Raw genomic sequence first — 5,411 nt, 5'->3', positions numbered from 1 at the left:
ACAGGAACAAAGAGACCAGCTACCCCAGGATGTGACCAGCACCCAGCTTTCTCAGGTTCCCCCCAAGATGACACCCACAAAATAAGCAGGAAGCAGTCTTGAGAATCTGCAGTCCAATTTCTTTAACCTGTTGTGCCCCAATCTATTCCCGAGAGAATGCTGAGCATTAAAGTTGGAGCTTGTTTTCTTCTTAGCAAAACCGGCCTTTGGGCAAAAACTGCTCATGCCTTCACCACTGACAAAATGCATCTCATCTGAACTGGACAAGGAGGATACAAGCAAAAAGACTGCCGACCCTTGCCAAGATAAGGTAATATGCTTTTGAAAATCTTCCTGCCTCTGAAACCTAGGTCTTAGCCAAAGTTGGTTGCTCCAATGTTACAAATGAGGATTCGGGTGATTGCTCAGGTAGTCAGTTGTCTCTGTCATCTACTGCATGTTTTAGAAGCTGCTTAATTGCACTTCCTGCCTACTCAAGTAATATTATCTTCCTTCTCAGGCCTCCAATAGGGTTGAAGTCATAGTTACCTTCCTCTTATGATCTAGCCAAGCCATTTCTTTCTTTTTGTTTTTTCTTGAGTGGACTGGTTTATTTAGCAGTAAGTTTGAAACTCTTGCTACAGTAATTATATCAGGAACAGACAATTTCCTACATTGTCAAATATATAAAAGTTCCTTTGCACTTTTTTTTAACACTGATCATCAAGCAGATTCAGATCATGTTACTCTGGTGTACCATCTACTCAGTTAACCCAAGCTTCTTCTTCAGAGAATCTGGCATCTCAGGTGGAGGAGGGCGAGGGAACCTGAAGGAGACCTTGACGGAGTCATCGATGAACCACTGCAGTGCAGTCCGAGTGCCAATCATGATGATTCGGGCGAAGAGACCCTTCCTCACATCTCTGAAGCCCAGTCTCTGCAGGACCTGGGAAGCAGTGCCCCCTTCTCTTTATTCAGTACAGAGACCACAGAATCAGCAGGGTGAGAAACAATTGCACAGAAGACTCCAGCTATGTAGCCTTCCACAAATGTCACAACCAGCTGCTCTGCCTTTGTACATTCACTTCGGAGCTTAGGAACCACAAATTTGTACAATGATTCAACAGTATGGGATCTATCTCATCCACAGAGGAGCCACACCTTTGCAGAACGCATTTCAGCCTTTTTCTTTATACATTTGGGGAACAGCTTCCCTCAATGAGTTGGCTTAGCCAGGCTGGGTTTGGATCCAAACTTTAGCAGCTTCCATAGGAGCCAGAGCAATGTCAGCATAGAATTCAGCATTGGCAGAAGCAGCAAAATACAGTGATGTGGGCCACAGATAGGTGTTTTCCTCACCAAGCATGTTGCTATACAAGGCTTTGAAAACTTCATAAAAGCTGAGCTTGCAGAGCCCTTGCATGGAATAGCCAATAAAAGTTGGGGCCCATCCCTTAGCCAAACCACGAACACCATCCTCTTTCAGGGTAACGGAGAAACCATTAAATACTCCCTAGTCCTTCTGAGGGTCCACCTGCATGCCGCATATTACTAAATCCAGGGGAACAACAGCAATGTGTGTCAGCCCACAACTTAAGACCCCACCAAAGCCACACAGTGTGTAATACTTCATGGAGCCAAATTCACAACAGGATTCTTCCACGGTGGTAGCAGCCAGGTGGCAGGAATGCCGGGGCAGGCCCAGGGGGTTGCGGGGACCTGAGAGGCCATCGTGCACCAGCTGCAGATGTGGTGCATTGAAGGGGTTTGCCTGGGGTCAGGTGCCCCACGGACGAGAACATCCTTCTAAGATGGTGAACACTCAACAGTTGGCTCAGCAAGACTTCCCAAGGAATGTGTCCCGTCCCCCCTCCCCCCCGCCGGAAGATCTGTGCCCTTCACTCTAGCCAAGCCATTTCCAATACAAGACTTAGACTTCTTAGGACAGAATAATTATTGAAACATTTAGCATATATTTCTTGCTAAATATTGTTTATACTGGTTGTAGTTCTAATTTTTATACTTGATATCTATCTTTTCTTATTGTATATAGTTTTGTTTTGGGTTTAGAACTCTTATTTAGACAAAAGGGGGAGGTGATGGGGAAACTCCTTCAGCCAATGGCCTTTGAGAGGCTGGACCAGGTTGGGCGTGACTTTTGGGTACCAAAAAGCTCATGGGAACACCCACTTGGCCTTTTCAACTCTCCACACCTGGATGTTGAACCCTGTTCCTGTTTCCTTGTTGTGAACCGTGAGTTTCCCTTTCAATAAAGAAAACCTTAGTATACCCTATTTGCTACTAGTATGGGATTTTTTGATTCACATTCCCCCCATCTTAGGTGCTCCACTTCACAAAAACACCATGGAGACATCTCTGACCTCTTAACAACTGGAAGTTAGCCAGTGAAGAAGTGTTTGGAGAGGATACTGTGACCGTTTGCAGCCCCACTCCCAGTCTTTCCTCTGAAAAGCTGCCTTTAGCCTAGGGTGGTCAACCTTGCTTATGAGCAACCCCTTCTCCTCATCTAGAACACACTGGCCAATGAGAATGCAGAATGCTAGCCCTCTGTCTCCGCCCATCATCCACTATGTGGTACTGTTCTCTCATGGCTCAGACAAAAGCCAGGCTCATCCTTTCAGAGTTTAATAATTCTTGGGCCCCAAATTATTCATCAGCTCTCTGACATCTAAATTTGACCAGACCACCTGTGATTTGGCTTGCAAATCTACTTGTACCTCTATTCCCAAAGCATACCTCCAAAGCATGTATCCTAAGAAGCCTATCATAGGAAAGTCTCTTCAAAAGGGGGTGTGGAGCAAGAAAGAGACAGCTTGGTTAACTAGAAAGTCTCTGTTCAAAGCTGCTTAATAAGAGACCTGCAGGCAGAGCTCTGAGGATCATTAACCTTACAAAACACAGTGTCTTGTTTCCCCAAAGCAGGGTCTTGACTTTCCTGGGCATTTTGAGGGCACCTCATGGCAATATATTATGTGTGACTTAAAACAAATGCTTCTTCCCTGCCCTTGTGGATTAACAGGAAGCATGCTGCAACTGCCCTCTTTGACTTTGGTTCTAAACAGCATCAATTTCCCAACATTCCCTAGTCTTGCAGCACAACCCTCTTGCTTTCCATGTGGTGTTCATCTTAGTGCTGCTAATGGCATAGCTTCTAAGTGCAACTCGGTTTATGGTATAATCTGGCCTAACAAAACAGACCCACATGGGAGTCTCAGGCTTCCGAAAAATAATATTGATGTTATTAACGCACATCAACCGAGATCTTTGTGTGGTTAGACCCGACCCCCTCCTCTCTTCCACTCTTCCTGAACCCCTTCCTTCTTATTATTACTGCTTGTTATTATTATTTTGTTTTTGAGACAGGGCCTCTGTATGTAGTCCTGGCTGTCTTGGAGTTGCTATGTAGACCAATCTGGCCTGGAAATCACCGAGATTCTTCTGCTTCTGCCTCCTAAGTGCTGGAATTATGAGGTGCACCACTCCACCTGACCCTGGTCTTTATTTCTGGTAGCTTTCAGTGGATGCCAAGTAACGTTTGTAGTACAACCTCATTTGTAGACTAGACAGGAGGGTTTTATATAGACTCACAGGTAATAGCAGACCTGGTGTTTGTTTCTTGGAGCCTATGTCCTTCACTACTACATCAAGAGAGCAAGGAGACAGACGTGTAAGTGACTAGGGGATCGGTGGGGAACACACGCATTGATAGGACATTGGGGACCCTCACAGAAACCTGAAGATCACCTGACTTTACTGCAGGCCAGAGTTTGTAATGTAGTCTTGCTTTGACATTTCTGTGGGATGGTTGGTAGTGGCCCGTCATGGGGCCGTTGCCCTGTTCTATGATGTCAGGCACAAAGTGCTTCACAACCAAACTGTCAGGAAACACCTAATAGTTAGGATCCATCATTAATGTAACCTTAGGGACAATTGTCCTTGTGTAGAAAGGCAACACACTGTGAAGGACTTGCTGCATCATACAGGCAGTTGGCCCTGGTCCAGGCCAGGGTGGGAACAAGGGCCTTCCTTCTTCCTGTTTGCTATCACCCATTATTGTGTGGCAGCTCCTGTGTCTTTAAGGCAGAGCTTAAATGATTCTGCTCTGGTCCTGCAGCTTCTAAAAACTGTGTGCGCATGCTGCAGCTGGCTCCTATTAAAGAAGATAATGGCTTCTAATGGTGGCGGCATCATACTCAAAGCTCAAATGTAGCAGCGCCCCCTCCCTGTGCCATTGCTGGGAAAATGAAGGGGAATAGCAACCCATTATGAGGGTAATTTATCAGTGTAGACTACACAGCAGTGCAGCCCCCTGCTCTTTTCCTTCAATGGAGTGAGCAGATTAGTGTTCTCCATTCCCTGCAGCCTCACGGTGACTCCTCCTTGTCATTGCCTTCTGCAGACCAGATCTCCCTTGGGCAAGCTGTAATTACCCTAAATTTAATCCTTTTTGGCAATAAGGCATTGCCAGTCCCCACCTTGAGCATAGATCCCCATGTTCTGTCGCCCACGGGCAATGACCAAGAACACAAAAGACACTGCTGCTCTGGACTGTGACTAAGTCCTGAGAATGTCACCAGTGCCCCAGGGAAGCTTTCCAAAGAGATGTCAAGGTTGGCTGTAAGGGACTTTTACGTCAAGGCTGGGTAAAGGACTTTGCTTTTGGTTTTTAATTGTGAGTGATTCTGTGGCATTTGTTTCTGTAGGATTAGAAATGGGGTGAACTTGGTTCTGGATCCTCACGTATAAGTTATGGTGCTCAAAGAAAGAACTTTCTTAGATATACTATATATGTATACTCTTTTATCCAGAACAACACTACATGAAAAAATGTACTATAGTGACAGACACATCCCCTGCAGGTACATGGCTGGCCCCAGGCACCCTGTGTGACTTGGGATAGAACTTTCAATTTTAACTGATTCTAATTATTTTTAAACATAACATTTAAGTATCCTCATGTGACTCATGGCAGTTAACTTGAACAGCATAGTTCTGAGTCGAGAACTTCATGCCTCAGACCCTCAAGAGACTATAGTCAGTGTGTGGATGACTGAAGGAGCCTGGAGTCAGCAAGTTAAATATAAAATATTGGCCAGCCAGCAAGTTGTTTCCCCTACTTGGCTGCTCCATGGGGGTTATCCACAAAAATAATAATGAAATGAGTAAAATCTGTCTTCCATTCTACTTACCCAGCAGAAAGAATTAGCTATTGTAGTTCACAGACTACTAATGAGCAAGGCTGCACACTGCAAACCTCTATACTGGCAATGTGATCGTCTTCAGGGAAGGCAGAATTCTCATCCGGACTCTTTCCCTCACATGAGCATGGTGCTCTGTTCCCCTACCCACCATCTGCTGCTGCATCTTCCAGCCACCGTCTCTCAGCTCCCCTCTCACCCTGGTCTATGATT

The 5,411-nt window shown here is 45.5% G+C and overlaps 1 pseudogene; it reads right to left on the bottom strand.

Annotated features, from left to right (window-relative positions):
* Positions 1 to 621: 621 nt before the first annotated feature.
* On the bottom strand, positions 622 to 1,781 carry LOC142834790 (solute carrier family 25 member 3 pseudogene; annotated as a pseudogene).
* Between the last annotated feature and the right edge of the window lie 3,630 nt (positions 1,782 to 5,411).

This window comes from Microtus pennsylvanicus, chromosome 14 (assembly GCF_037038515.1).
Source record: "Microtus pennsylvanicus isolate mMicPen1 chromosome 14, mMicPen1.hap1, whole genome shotgun sequence".
In the NCBI taxonomy this organism is placed as follows: domain Eukaryota; kingdom Metazoa; phylum Chordata; class Mammalia; order Rodentia; family Cricetidae; genus Microtus; species Microtus pennsylvanicus.
Note: the sequence above shows the minus strand (reverse complement) of the source record. Positions and strands in the feature narration are given on the sequence as shown.